We start from the raw sequence: 16754 nt of genomic DNA on the forward strand, positions 1-16754 counted from the left end.
TGCTGAACTGAATGAAAAGAAAGTAAGCCCAGGCCCTTTCAGCCTCGGATGAAGAGTAGGTGATGACTCGAAACACGCATCAGGCTACTTCGTTATTAAACTCATTGGACTCATGAGAAATCCCTCCTTCTTTAAATTACTTGGAACACCTGTCACTATTGCACTGTACAGCACAGTGAGACTGAGAACTGTCTGTGTTCATTTAGGTTCTTAACTATGGGTGGCATCTAGCAGTGCTCCCACACCACTCACCCACCTGCAGCTTTAGTGCTTCCCTAATGTCTTCAGTGTGCAAGTGCTGTGGACTTTAACTTGTTCTGCCAAACCTGTGTGTTTCCCTACTACTAACCAAACACTCAAGGCAAGGCACATAAAAGCGCCAACCATGACCATGCAAGCAAACAGGATGTAACCCAGCGTGTTCCCGTCCATGAAGACAGACCAAAAGCCAGGATGGACTCTGGCATTGGAAGAAACTGAAAGAGAGCTGACGGCCTACTGCTCAGAAGTGATTCAGGCAACTCGTTTCATTGTTCCTCAGAGTGGCGCTCTGCCAATTGAACATGTGCCACCACGGAAGCTCAGCTCCCTTCTTTTATCTTCTTACAGCAGTGAGAGACCTGGGACTTGTGATCATTTTTGTGACAGACACACTTCACTTCCCTGCACCCCTCGAAACTAGTTCAACAATTATCCATGGACCGCTGATGCTGCAACCACTCAGACCAAGGCCCACTCAAGCTCTCCCCTACTCGGAGAAACAGAGTCACATTGTTCAAATGTGTGTGCATAGTGATGGTCCAACAATTGAACTGCTACATCACTGCTACCAATCACCCGCAGTTGCTGCCGAGGTATGGAATTCTATTATTTTTGGCTAATTTTGAATCAGTTTAAGATTCATCCTAAGAGAGAAGGGTTATCCAGGTGTGGTCCTCTTGCTCCGCCTCAAGAGGCACGTGCACTTCTCTGATGACTCCCAAAGAGATGGAAACACAGAGATGTTGAGGGTATGTTTGCTCAGAGGAGGTTTCCCTAGCATGTCCAGTTGGACTTCCTGAATGGGTGGTGTCACACTGATATGTAAAGGAATATTCCAATTTTTTAATAAATGAGAGCTAAAGCTTGAGTGAGGTCGTCCTAAATGGGTGCATTGCATATATGATATTTCAAATTGTGTTCATTCTCAGCGGACGACACAAGTGCCCTTTCCTCTTTACCTGTGAGTCCCATCACTCAGACCAAAGTGGGCTACACTCTAAGCAAGAAGGTTGATGGAGATATGCGCTCTTTGCTCGTATTGATGCTTATTGAAGCCCCCCAATGAGGCAACAAGTGTTTGCGGTTGAAGATGCAGAGGATATGTGCCTGGGCTAGGCTGCTCCTAGGCAAGGATCAGACTGAAACATGATATAGGTCTTCCTGAATACCAGGTTACTCCCATGGAATTGGCTAGTTTAGCTGTTCTACATTTTCAGCAGAGGGCCTCTTACATTGTTGACAGATTTGCTTAAACGTTGCATACTGCACGTTCTAGAGAAACTCACTCTAATAAATGTTATGTTAGATAGGAAAAAAAAAGGAGAAAGAAAATAGGTTGTGCAAACCCCCTAACCCCGCCCAAAAAAGAGGTCCACGTTAGCAAAAGGCAATTCTTCGCAACCCACAATGTTTGATCGGCTTCAGCAAATGTTTCGATGCAAAGCCCCCTGGACCTGAAATATTGGCCAAACTGGAATAATATTTAAAGACATCTTCAGCAGATGGCTTTGGGAGTTCTTCCCAATGAACGGTATATGAGAAATGTTGCATTTTAAAGTACACTGGACCAGTGATACGGTTCACAATTTTGTAGGATTTAAGGACAATTCAACAATGAGGTTTATGGATGTCGCTCAAAATTGCATGGCAAATGTTGGGGCAAATGGTTCATTTTAATGCACACGATATTAGTATGTTTCACTAATGTATAGGGTTTATACCGAAATCCCCACTGCATAGCAGACTATATAAGTATATGGGGACGTTACCAACCTAGAAAATCATTCTGGGAAACATATGCAGCGAATGGGAGATATAGATTTAGATTTGGCTAAACCATCAATGAAACAGGATATTTTTAAGAGGGACTGAGCGTGATAGCCAAATCGTTATAATTGATATGCATCAAAGCCATGTCTTCGCATTCGAGCCATATTAAGTGCTAGTCGCCCCCCAGTGCATCTGAGAGAACCTCATGCTGTCTTATAAGTTTCAGTCCTCAAGCAACTCTCAGAATCAGTGCATATACGCGTGGTGAAATGCACTTGCCGATTTCAGTACAGAACAACCTCAACGCAGCATATTCCACATATGAACATTGTATTCCTGATGTAACCACGTAACATTGCCCCAACTCAGTACAACGTAACAGATTTAGATGTCAGGGGCTGTTTTTTTATTATCATTTTGCACCACAACATTTGAAGATAATAATGTTAAATAACCACTTTCAGACCACTGCTCCCAACTGGTTCTTAGGAGTCCATGTGTTGTCGTGTTGCTCAATTGAGCTGATTGTTGTTTTAATTAATTAAATGCTCATACATTATGTTAGGCAAGATTGTATGCAGTATCCTTTGGGTGCACTACAACAACCCTGACCTCCTGGCAGTAGGAACCCAACCTTTGGTATAAGTCTGTACTACACAGGTTGGTAGTGTGTGGAGCAGCCAGGCTTATCTCAAGAGGGGTCAATGTGAGCTCTAGGGGAGTTACAAAGAGATTCGCAGTGACAAGTATTCAAATACACTCTTACACACAAGGTTTCTTGATTAAACAATTATTCATTTATTTAACAGTCAGTTTGAATAAGCCTTCTTCAGAAGGGAGCAATATAAAGCAACACACAAATATACTTCAAAATGCACACTCTTAATGTTCTACATCAACAAATACCCATTTGGGATGGCCCACAGACACTACCTACACCCTTAGGTGACTTAAGGTGACTCCAATAGTTAGGGTCCTGGGGACATTAATATATCAGTGTTGTATTTAGAATATTATTGAGAGGAGGGTGAAAGAAACAGGTTTTCAGAATAAGACAAGTGTTCACACAATTATTCTTAATCAGGTAAGTACTTAAAAAACAATAAAAAAACAATGCAGAGTCAGTTCACTTTTTCCTAAAAGGAAGGCAAAAACACATAAGCAGAGGAATGAAGAGTCATTTGGGGAGCCCGGGCCAGCCAATGTTAAGTTAGCAAAAGTCAAGGTGAACTGAAGTACTTCTTGCAAGTAAGTAAAAGTCTTGCACAATGTTTTAGAAGTCTTTGTAGAATAAGAAGAATTCAAAATAGGGCCACACATGGATTAGCTTTGTGAGGTAAAGAAGATGTTAGCAACTGTACATGACAAGTCTGCAATGAAGGCAAGTGAGGTTACACAACAAGAGGTAAATTCTCGTAGAGTGTACAGTACCTTTAGGCTGAAGAAAAGTGCAGCAGATGGCTTCTGTTCCTGTGCAGCTCTATAGATACTTGTGTTCCTGGGCCTCAGTCGTACAGACAAGAGGGAGGACTTCTGCATACTCCTGCACTGCAATGGGACGGTCACCGACCGCAACCGGTAATCTTCAAACAAGTGGCACTTCGGTGTTTCAGCTCCTCGCGTCTACCGCAAATAGCAACACTGCAGTTCCTGGCTGTCGAGATGGGCTTTACTTGCATCTGGGGTCCAGCACTCTGTTGAGGTGGCTCAGGCTCAGTCAGTCCTGCTTCCTGCTTCCTGGGAGTCCGCAGTACCTTTCTGGAGCTTTTGGCCAGCTTAAAAGCAACACACACATCTGGTGTTCCTCTCCCTGGCTATTCATTTCCAGCAGAGACTGCAGTGGAAGTTTATCCAGCTTTGAGAGGATTTCCAGTTGGCTTACTTTGGAGTTGATTGATCCCACCAACTCAAGGGGAGAAGTCGTCCTGCCAGGGCTTCTCTAGTCGAGATGAATTCGGAGCTTCAGCACAGCAGCAGGTCTTCACCGGGCAAACCAACAGTCGAGGAGTTGCAGCAGGTTTCTCTTCCAAGTTCTTCTGCGGATTCCTTCATCCAGTGGTCGACTCTTCCTTCCAAGCCAAAACGCATTGCCTACTATGCAGGTTTCTTCCATTCATTCCAGCCTAGCTGTCAGTCCCCCAGCAGGGTGGCTTTCCTTGTCAGACAGCTAGCCGGCCAATCACCTAAGAGTGCATTCCTGTGTCCTAGGAGGCTAAGCACAGGGAGTTTCGGGCACCTCCTCGCGTCCTGCCCCCGCCAGACACCCTGCATCCAGAGGCGGGCTTCACTTGTGAATCCCTCATAAAGGCAAAATGAACAAAGGGACAAAACCTGGTTTGGCGCACAGAGTAAATCTCAAAAAGGCCCTTTCCACAAAAAATTTTGATAAAAGAAGACCAGGGCCATTTTGACAAAAATGGCACCCTTGGGTGCTTTACTGCAGCTGCAAACTCAGTCTGGTAAAACCACACCACAGTAGTTAAAAGTAAACCACTGGCCCCAAGCCATTCATCGAGGAACAGGTAACATTAAAACATTACATGAGAAACTAGACAAAGGGGATACAAAGTAACCCCTCCAGCACCCTATTGTAGGATAGTGTGTGCTGGGTCTAGAAAGTTAATTTCACTTCACTGCTCATGGAAACAGTAGTTTATCCAAGAGAATATATTTAAACCTTTGGGAAATCTGAAAGACTTCCCTGTGCCGCTGCACCGAAGGTACTGTTTGACAAAATGTAAAAGATGATTCCAATGGAGTTTGCCATATCCACAACCAAAAGAAACACAGTGTTTAAAATCACATTAAAAATATATATGAGAGTGGGAAAAAGGGTCTCACTCTTTCCAGGTTAAAAATTAAAACATCCAAGAGTCCAGCAAAAGTGCTGGGGTTCTCTAAGGTAGAGAGGAATTAACACATTTCTGAGAATTCCCCCGAACACATTAGTACATAACACTTACATTTTATGTACAACAATGTATAACGCAATTTATAGTTTCAAGAATTAGTCATTCAAATACATAGGTCTCTTCTGCCAAATCATATCAGACCAATGTGTCCGTCCTTCGGGCTTAACCTTATGATTACATGCAAATCCAGATTTAAAAAATAAACACATATGTATCGAAAAAGTACAGAAAACATAGCATTCTCCAGTAATGCCTCAATTTTGACAATTGCAAACTAAGCACCATGATAAAGTAAACACATATTCGTCCATTCTAGACATTATTGAACACATTTTGCTCAATATCCACATTGATTCAGTAATATAGAATGTTGCTCAATGTTCACAATGTACAGCAAAAGTTCACTGATATTGTCAAACACCTAGGCAGGGAACACACACAAACACTTGCACCAGATACACAAACACATTAACAGAAATGCAAACAACCACACGCACACATGCATACACACACCTATATTATTTTATATTATGTTACCTTGCATTTGTATAGCACCTCCCACCACAATTCAAGGCATTAATGCACTTTTGCCTGTCAGAGAGGCAAAGGAGGAGTATGATAGAACATTCAGTCATGATAAGGAGGAGCAAAGTAGGGTAGATAGTTGGAATGAGGGCAAGGGATAGATAAGATACTCAGGAAGGCATGAGAAGGAAATGGTGGAAGAGCTATGTGTACAAATGGACCGAATTTGGCATGGGACTCAGCTGTATTCTGTGGGGCACAGCATTGTAAGGAGAGATGGCTGAAAAAAGAGGTCTTTGCTGTGCCCAGGGGTATGTCTGGACCTTACTCGCTGCATAGTGAGCTGGAGCATGTTGAGGCCATGCCCAGGAACACACAGGTGACAAACCCCTCCTACTAACTTCCCTAGGGCCTCCAACAGCATTTGGGAGGGGGGAGTTGTATGTCAGAAATTCGAATTTGCAGTTGTTCCCAATACCATTTTCAAACAAAACTAGAAATTCAAATTTGCTGATTTTCCAACAGTTCCCTGAAAATAAAGCAAGGAGCTCTCCCATGTTTTGGTTTCCTAATTGTTTAATGTCATGGTTACCAAACCTCTAGGCTTGTGATTGTGTGTAAAGTGCTTAAGGACACCACACCTGTCTATGGCTTAGTTGTGGTCAGACCTCTGGGCATTCCAAAGTGTCATGATGATCCAAGGCAAGCAAAGAAAAGACAGCATGCACAACCCCTCTATTCATTCCACAAACTTCCAGGTTCTATAGATGGGAAAGCTGGAAGGAAATATGGGCACATTTAACTGAGGGTGAGATTTCAACCTCAACTTCCTTGGGAGCAGAAGTCCCAGTCCAGCCTTTCTTGAGGTTGTTTTTGAGTCCTTCTCGTGCCTTTAAGTTAATGTATATATTGGTGTGTGAGGCAGGAATTATCTTACGGTGAGCCTGGGCACTTAATGTGGGTTAATGTAAATAATTCCACGGTTGACTCCCCTTTTTCACCCTGGGCTGCAGTTACTGTTTCAGTAAGAGGCCATAATGTGAAAGTTAGTTCAAAACAGGGGTGCATGGTCTAGCTAACAGATCAGATGGCTTAGTCTTCCCTTCAGTTTTTGTGTGTGCATGTTTAGGGGTTTGCTACCTGCTGCCTCATGGCAGAAGCACATAGCACCCAAGGCAGGATTCGCTATATGGTAGATGGACGCGCAACAAAGGCTTAAGCTCTCAGGAGGTGATGCAGGCTGGTTCTTAAGTACAGTGTAGTCCCCAAACCCCACACAAAGGAATGTCCGCACACTATCTTATGTGCTAACACAGTTAATTATATAAAAATAAGGTCCATGATATATACATCAATTAATAATATATACAATGTCTATGTGGTACCAGAATTAGCTATTGACTCCTTTAAAATGCATCAACTGCTGAGAGTTATAATGGCATACAAATTATATAACAATGTGTATTAGCATAGATCATGGGAAGGAAGACAAGTTGGGTTAAACAATGGCAGAATGGTACATTAGCTACTAATACACAGTTCTGTGTGAGGATCCCCTGACCTAGGCAATCTATAATAAAGAGAATTAACAAACCCAGTCCATTAATGTTTAAATAGTCTTGTTTCCTGGTTAAAATGTTCCACTACCCAAATGTACCTGAGTTAGAAAAGTTTATTCAGCGGTTCATCGACGGATCCCTCGCAAGTGAACTCCCTTCAAAGCAGGAGACACAGGGCATCGCGATTCCTCAAAGAAATGTGAACATTGGTGTCGAGACTGCAGCTTCGATCTTCATGGTGCTCGTTCGAGGACCTGCTGGGGAGATGAGGCGTGCGGGGCACCGTGATGCAAAGAGTTCAGTGCAGCAAAGAAGATGTGTTGAAGAATGTAGGCCCAGCAGCGGAAGTCAGTGTCGATGATCAGGACTCAACCACAGCTGGATTTCGGATCTTCACTTGTTGGCGTCTTTGTGGACTTCGGGTGTTGGGAAACCTACCGGCGGATTCTCCTCAGTCGTCAATGACCTCAACTTTCTCTGGCGGGACAAAGCAATCGACGGTGACGGCAAGTGAGCACTTCATTCAAAATATTCTCAGGCAAAAGTTGGAGCGTTGCAGCTCCGGTCGTTGAGCAGCACAGCGTCAAGCTGTCACTGCTTCTGGGCAACACAACTCAATGGGCTTGCAGTGGTCATGGAAATCCTCTAAACAAATCCACTTTGATGGCCTCGATGTCTGGGTGCTTTACTTCAAGATTCTCAGTAAACCCTTTCTCCGGTCGACAGCCTTCAGCTTCCAGTGTACCTCAATGAAGATCAGCTTCTGCACGATGTTCCCTCGTAGCTCGGGGAGAGGTCCTCTAGCAGATTCTCTCTCGAGTCACTCTTCGACAGACCCAACAGCTTTTATATTGGGTCAAAGAAAAGCATCAGCAATTCTTCTTCTTCCAACTGGGCTTCAAGCATAAGCAGCTTCAAGTTTCAACTTCAGCTTCTGAACCAATTGAAAAGCGAAAGGTCCCCAGATATACACATCTGCCCCTCATTCACATTGCTCAGCCAAGACAGCCAGTCAATCAGACATAATGACATTCATGCAGGCAGGTAGCCAATCAGGCTTCCAGTGCATTCGGCCATTCACGTCCACCCAGACACCCATAACAAATAATGTAGATTGAGGAAAGCACCCAGCCTTTCAGCACACCACCATGCATTCATGTCAGTTTCAGGCAGGGCTGTCTCATTCTTTGTGTCACACACACAGATACCAGACACCCATAACATAGATTGCATATTGGCCACACACTCTATTCACAGAGGTCCCATCCCAAAGGTGTACCCACAACATGCAGCCACTGGTAAGGCACCAGCCAGTCTGGCCTGAACCTCCCCACAACACCATATATGATTCTTCCACCCATCAGCCAGTCAGGGGAAGGGACAGAATCAGGACTTCCCAGAACTTTGGGAAAACAAGGTAACAGGTCAAATAAACCACCTGGTCACAGGGGCCATCTTGCCTTCTATCAGGAATCCACCGATTCCTATGGCAGGGTTTGGGTATCCCAAAATGGAGGATGCTCAGAGCACCTGTCAAATTCAGCATGGAGCTGCCACCAGCCCATACTCTGCTCTGTGGGCCACACACAGGTGCCAAAAAACGTCCACTCGGGGTACAAGGTTATACCCCCACCCATGGGTGTCATAAGGGTATCCCAAGGGTCTCTGTTCCCCACAACCAAAAAGAGGAAGATCTGCACTGCCAGGAGTCACACATAGACTCCTGTGCAGAAAACAACACAGAACACACATGATAAGGGAGTAAAGGGCAAGGACATGGAGGTCAAAGCATTTCCAGCATCACACACCCCGCCCTTTCCTCTAGTTAATGTACATTTAGCTTTGAGAAAATAACACATTGATCCCAACAAAACAAGACACTCAACATGTGGCTACAGCTTAAAACATGACAAGATGAAATTTACGACACAATGAATCAAGTCTCATCTTCTCTTGTCGTTTTTATTATTCGTATGGGAAAACTGGTTAGTCCATAAAACGATGAGTACTGAGAAACTATGTCTCTCTTTGTGAATTACTTGTATTGTTACAATTGCACACATCACCTTAAAGTGAATTTTGATTAGGATACTTTGTACCCATATAACTTTTTCCATAATGTTTTTTTTATTACTTTTACTAGGATGAGATGGTGGCAACACATATTTTTCTACTACTGGGTTTTATAATTTTACTGTTGCACTTTTTCATTTACCGCAAAGTGCTACCAAGGGTGACTAGCACCCTAAAATGGCCTTGTCACAAGGTGTTTTGCTTGTTATTTGCCCATATTGTTCTTTGGCCTTCTTCCTGACTTCTCGGGTCATGAAATGCAATATTCGTAATGCCCTTTCCTGGACAAAGCTGATACTTTTGCAGGGAAATGGGCAGTTTGTGTGTGATCCCGGATATGATGGCTGGGACTGTATTGTCCCGAAACACATACAGATGCCTGAATGTCTTTTGCTGGGCAGATGTGATGGTCAGTTGCTGTCCATGATTGGATAGCCACTGCCTATTTGAATGGTGCAGATACTTACTACTGGTGGACCTGGGTGAGATTCCACTCCAGATCTTGGATAAAAGGTGGTTTCCTGCAGCCATTCTTGAGATCACTGTTGGATCCAAGTCCTCTACGTAGAATAACATCCATTGACGACCCAAGGATGACTGCTGCAGATGACCAGTACCAAGTCCACTGAAGTCCTGGTAAAGACTTGACCCTCTGCCTGATCTAAACAAACTAGAGTATGTATGCCTCCTGAGCCTTCTCATGTGTCCCTGGAACAACCAGTGGACTGAGAAGGTCTCTCCTGGTATACCTTGCTGCAGCCATCACCATTCTGAGTGCATCCTTGGAAGTTGGAGGGTTTTCCACTTGTACAACAAGATGCCTGCTCCTTCATTTTCAACCTTCATGCATCAACGCAAGCCATGCAGGACCTGCTTCTTTGTTTATCCTTTCAAGATCGCCTGTTGATGCCTGTCCATGGTGATTTCCTTTTAAATCCATCTTTTTCACATCTTAGAGGTGTGCTGAGGATGCCCGCTCAGTAGATGTCTTCAGCTTTTTTTCATTTAGGTGCTCAGCTGGAAGGGGTCTGTAAGCGATTTGTGAGCACCACAACTGACCAAAACTGCATCCAAATGTGGCTTCTACACCAAATCCCTGTGCATTCCTCAACGAGACCAGGCACGGAAGACTGTTACCAAACGAATTCTGCAACCTCAGCAGTGGCCTTTGGAGATATTGCAGCCAGGGGTGTAAGTTCACTTACCTGTTCATTTTCCCTGCGTGTTCTCTATAGGGTTACATAGGTGTAAGGTCCTGTCCCTAAACTAATCTTTCCTGACTTTGGTTGGTGGAGGCCTGCTCAAGAAACCCTTCCTTGGCCTAGCTGAGTGACTGGGCTTAAGTTATATTGCTTACCTAAACTTTACTTATATTTTTGACTTTTTGCTCATATTCACTGGCATCCTCCAAATTTCTTAATCAACCTACCTGTGAAGTATAACTTTGGAATTGATGCCGATGCCTGTAGGGAAAAAGGCACCAAGCCATCTCAGGGTGGACTCATTAACTGTTAAGGGTGCTATTCTAAGTGACTTTACTGAATATCATGCATACTTACCTGTATGTTACTGGTTATTAAAGCATATGCTTTCTTTCTTCCTCTAAGGGTGAATGCATATAATCTGTTTTATAGTAAGTGTTTGACAATATTTGAATGCAGGTCTTGATTGATCAGTTTGCATTTTAAAGGGAGAAATTTGCAGAGATTTAGGGAGACAGGTGATTCACCAATCAATGCCCACCTTTTTAAAGGATATGACAAGGCATTTGGTATTGGATGCCAACTGGAAGGAGGAGCAGGAAAAGAATGATATCCCTGAGGGTAGATTTTGGGAGATTCCTTCTAGTACAGTTCCAGTGGGAGGAGCAACATAGATTTGGGGAGAATTAAGATGTTGTTATTTTTATGGGAGGAAGCATCAGAGATTAGGGTCTGCAAATGTGGAACATTTGATAAAATTAAGCCTCTGTCCCACTCTTGAAATGAATGGACAAGAAACATGCCATTGGGTGAAACCTGGGAAGAGAAGGAGAAGAATAAAATTCCCTGAGGACATCATCAGGCAGCGTCATGCTATTGACATTTTGGTGGGAGAAGCAGCAGAGATTTGGGGAGGGTGGTCATGCACCAGTCAGTATATGTCGGTAGGCAAGTCACATGCCCTTGGCAATATCTCGGAAGTGGAGGAGGAAGAGGAGCAAATAATCCATCAGGGCTATTTGTGTGAAGATTAGACTCTTCCCATCCCTTTAAGTGAGTAAATGAGACACCTGCCATTGGATGGCACCTGGGATGGGGAACAGGAGGAGCAGGAAATCCCTGAGGACTGATATGGGAGAGTCATGCTCTCACAATTTTCGTGAGAGATGCGGGGAGGCATGTGATATAGAAGACAGTGAGTGAATGACAAATTGGGACAACATCATCAGCCTCTAAATGACTTAAATGCAGTGAGAGAAGTGCTGCTCATGGTGTTTTCACATTTGTAGCAGCACTGACTGTGTGTACTGGGTAGTGGTGGTTGAAATGTTCACCTGTGAAGAGAAAAGTGCAAAATTCACGATGTATTCTGCTTCCACCGGTTCCCTGAAATCAGTATGACGGTTCCGCTGCCACTGAAACATTGCCAGCTTTTATGTGGTTTCACGTGGAGCGTGGTGTTTTGTTTCCATGTTGGTTTCAGGTAGACGAGAAATTTCACACAAGTCTTTTCTTTTATCTGTGCTAGTTTCATGCAGCGACCCAAGAAACTTCATACAGGTTTTCCTGAACCGTGCTAGTTTTGCGCAATACCATGAGTAACTTGCGCAGGGTTTAGATTTGTGTTAGATTCATGTAGCAACACGAGAAACCTCATGCAGGTCGTTTGTGATTTGTGTTAGTTTTGTGCATCAATACAAGAAACTTTGTGCAGGCCTTTTTTCAATCTGTACAGGTTTTGCTCGTCAGAACAAGAAACTTTGCACAGGTTTTTCAATCTACATTAGGTTCACACAGCAGCATGAGAAACTTCACCCAGGTTTTGTTTCGATCTGTACTAGGTTCACGCCGTGGCATGAGAAACTTTGTGGTGCTCTTTTCTATCCATGGTAGGTTTGGGCAGTGGTACGAGAAACATTGTGCCTCTCTTTTTATTTGTTTTAGGTTTACACAGCAGTATGTGAAACGTCTGTCAGCTCTTTTTGATTTTTGCAGGGTCTGCGCAATGGCACAAGGTAAACTTTTCACAACTCTTTTCAGTTTGCGCAGCAACACGTGATACTTCAGGCATCTCTTTTTGTTTTTGTGTGGGGTTCGCGTGATGGTACGAGAAACTTCACGTGGCTCCTTTTGGTTTGAACAGTGGCACATGAAACTTTGTACTGCTCTTTCAGATACGCAGGCATGACGGAACGGTGGGTGTGGGTAAAAGCAGTACGAAATTGGTCAGATTTTGCTTCTGCTGCTGGTGGAACAGAATTGGACAATTTCGTCCGCCCCTAGTACTGGGAATGCCAGAATTGCATGTGGTATATTGAAGGAATCATCAAACATACTTTCAATACCCCCACCACATGTGCCTCTAGAGTGGCACATTCACCAGACCAAGTACATGCAAGGGTGCTGAAGACATGGATGATGAACAATACATAGATTATGATCCTTCAGAGTTCAGGTAAGAACATGCAATGTGTTAAGCCTGTGATGGTAAGGAGGAGAAGAAGAATGATACACCAGATACTAAGGCTTCATTGGCAATGGTAAACCTGCCCGCACCTGTGTACAGTCTCATATAGAAACAATCTTCCTATCACAGAACACCAGTTCCATCTCCACTAGCATAGTCAGATCCAGATGGGTCCAGCTTGTGTGCCGCTAACCTACAATAATAGTCAAATGTGTGGGAAAACTTCACATTGAATAAAACAGCAACCACATCTGTCGACCTGCCCACTCAGCTGGAAAGCAGTGTGCAGAGAGGTGACAGGGACCTATTTGGGCTCCACATTTATGTGGTTGCATATGCAGTGGCACTATGCAAAGGCAAACAGCATACCACCACAAGTCTGCCCAATTGTTAGGCAGAATCCTGTGCAGTGCCCTTAGGGACCACTACACACAATTAAGACTACATGCGGTAATACAAGTTCACCCTTGGTGCAAGCCTGTACTACTATGTTAAAGTGGTAGCAGTAGCAGAGCAGCCAGGCTTATCTCAAGAGTATATGAGCAGTAGCAGAGATTACACAAAGGGGCCACAATTACTGTGACTCAAGCAAACACTGACTCAAGGTTTCAGGTAAAAAATATAAGTACATTTATTTTTAAACCATCTGTAAAACACAACACTTCTATAAATTCAAAACCACAAGTAAAATACACTACACACAATTCTCTTGGCAGAGGCTAACTCAAGGTAAGTACCTTAGGTTTTGGTGGACCGGTGTTGCAAGACAAAAGACGTTAACGGGGATACGTATGCAATCACTTTTTGACAGTTCGGTCGTATTAAAGAAACACGTATCCGCAGCAAGAAATGTTACCGGGGCAAAACACACTTAGCACCTGGGCAAACCAGAGAGAGTTGAGGGGGAAAAATCATAGGCAATACTTTTGTCAAGGCAGACAGAATTAGAGAACACTCGCTAACAGAAATGCAAAAGTCAATAGGCCGGAGGTAGTGTCAAGTGGAACCGGGTTCCTGTTGTCGAGGATCACACAGTCAGACAGTTCAAGATTCAACGTTGCCAGGAGTACTTGGATATTGTCAACAGAGGAAGCAAAAGTTTTGTTTTTTTTAAACAATTTTATTGATTTATTCAAACAAACAAACAATACAAACCAAACATGCAGTGCATATATCAACAGCTCAGTTGTACATTGCCTAATTCCGTTCACTGCTCCCCTTATCCAACACCCTATTATGAGCCTATTTCTTCCCATACTCTGTTTCTGCATTTTGTGGTAGGGTCTCCCTTTCCGTGGGTTCTGTCAGATCTTGTATTGACCCAAACAATTCCGCTATTAATAATTTCCAGGCCATCAGGGTCCCTGACTCCTCCTCTCCCCCTGCACTACTCACTTCTTGCCATACCATGGTTTCTGCATCTGCCATTTCTGCAACTCTTTCGACCACACCTCCACCCGCGGTCTGTGACATGTCTTCCACCCCATGGCAATTCTCTTTTTTTCAAGCACATATGCTAGATCTTTCAATTTACTCACATGCTTGAGTTTCTGCGATCTGGGGAACCCCCCCAGCAAACAGGCCCACACTGTATCCACCACAATCTTGACCCCCTTCTCTGCTAGTTTCTGTGCTACTTCACTGCAGAAACGCTCAATAACCGAGCATGACCAAAACATATGTACCATGCCAGTCTTTTCTTTGTCACATTTGGGACATACTTGTCGTCCTGCATTCTCAAACCTAGATATCCTCTGGGGTGTCATATATGCCCTATGCTTAATATACAGTTGTATCTGTTTTAATCTTGCATTCCTCGACAGCCTCTTATGGTACCCCTGGGCACGTTCCCACATCCCATCCTCCATCGGGGCTCCTACTTCTGCTTCCCAGTCTAGTCTCAATTGTGTTACTTCCTTCCCAACCTTAGACATCATCATTTCGCATAGTCTAGAGATCTCGTGCCCCCCCTCCGTTATATCATATATTGTATTATGGTAGCATCTGGTTCTTCTTCCAGTACCGTTTCGGGCCATGTTCTCTTAATTTTCTGCACCATTCTGTGATACGTAATATACTGGCCAGTGTGTAACCCCATTTCCTCCCCCAGCAATTCAAAATCTATGATAGTCCCCTCTCGCCAGATATCGCCCATTGCTACTAACCCAACCGGTTCCCAGTGATTCCTGACTAACATCCTTAGCTGCTTTTCTCCCCTTGCCAGTGCAGCTAGTGGTAACTGCGGGGAACATGGGAATGGGTTCTCCATCATCTAGCATGCCCTGCGCCACATCTTTCACTCAAGCATCATCATCTTCGGGCACCCTTCCATTTCCGTCTTGGGCAACCAGATCATCTCTCTTAAGTAAAATGGGGCACAGTCTTGTCCAAACAAACTGGATTTGGGGGTCATCTCATCTGAGAGCCATTTGACGACATACTGCAGTTGGCTCGCTACATAATAGACCTCATAATTAGGCAGTTTTATCCCCCCTTTTTCATAAAAGTTCTGTAGCTTCCATAGTGCCACTCTATTTTGTGTGCCATGCCGCAAGAAATGCCTGCACATACTGTTCACTTCAATGAAGAACTTCTTGGGTATCAGGTGTGGTATATTCCCAAAATATTGCAGAAGCCTAGGTAGGACCACCATCTTTAGCATTGCCCCACGTTCCTTCGATGCTAGGGGCAACTTTACCCAGAAACTCATGCAATTCTCAAGTTTCTTAATAGCTACCTCCGTGTTATGCCTATGCTCCTCTTCCACTGTGTGGTACACGTCTATCCCAAGATAACAAAAAGTGCTAACCGCCCATGGTATCTGTAACACCGGTAACTGTTCCACTGGAATCCCCCTATATCTGCCTAATTGGAAAATGCTGGATTTCTAAGGATTCACCGCTATACCAGACAACCCTGCATATCTCTCCATCATTCCAAAATGTATGGAGATTTTCCTCCGGGTGCCGCAAGTACAGCAGCACATCGTCCGCGTATAAGGAGATCAAATGTCATTCCCCTCCCACAGCCATGCCTATGATATCATATTGTTGTCTCAAGTATATTGCTAGGGGTTCCAGGACTAATATATAGAGTATTGGAGACCATGGACATTCTTGTCTGGTGCCACTACGGAGTTGCCACCGATATCACTGTTCCCGTTCTTACTCTAGCCAGCGGTTCACTATATAGCATCTTCGCCCACTGTATATATCCAGGCCCCAACCCATAGCCCGCCAGGGCAGCCAGCAGCAATGGGCACTTGACCGAGTCGAAGGCCTTTATTGCATCCAGAGACACAATTGCCATTTCACTCTCGTTCCCGCTCCCAAACTCATCAACCCGTTGGAGTCGTCTATGATTATTAGTTATAATCCTATTCGGGACATAGGCCGTCTGATCAGGGTGTATTATTTTGCCAATAACTCTGCTCAGTCTATTTGCCAAAACAGCCGTCAGTATCTTGCTGTCTTGGTTCAACATCGAATAACGTCTGTGGGAACCACAGCTATTCCCCGGCTTGTCGGGTTTGGGAAGCAGTATTATGATCACTTCTCTAAGTGACTCTGGCAGTCTTCCCACCTCAAACACTTCATTTAACATTTCTAACATTGGGGGGAGCACCTCTTCTTTACATACTTTATAAAATTCACTTGGGAGTCCATCATCCCCCGGTGTCCTACTAGTGGGCAACTGTCTCACCACCTCTTCTAACTCCTCCAAAGTAATCAGTGCATCCAGCTCCTCTCTTTCCTCAGTGCTTATCTTGGCCAGTCCTATATCCTCCAGTGCTTCTGTTATAGTTGCATAACTACTTCCCCCCTCATCCCCATATAGTCACCTATAATAATCTGAAAACTACTGATTGACTCCCTCTTGGGTGTCAGCTACACTACCGTCTTCCCTCGTTATTGTTGTCATCGTGGGTCTGGGGGTTTCGCTCTTGGATAACAATGCTAAGAGCCTTCCTGTTTTATCCCCTCCC

Source organism: Ambystoma mexicanum, chromosome 4p, assembly GCF_040938575.1.
Source record: "Ambystoma mexicanum isolate Mex_15411 chromosome 4p, UKY_AmexF1_1, whole genome shotgun sequence".
NCBI classification, from domain to species: domain Eukaryota; kingdom Metazoa; phylum Chordata; class Amphibia; order Caudata; family Ambystomatidae; genus Ambystoma; species Ambystoma mexicanum.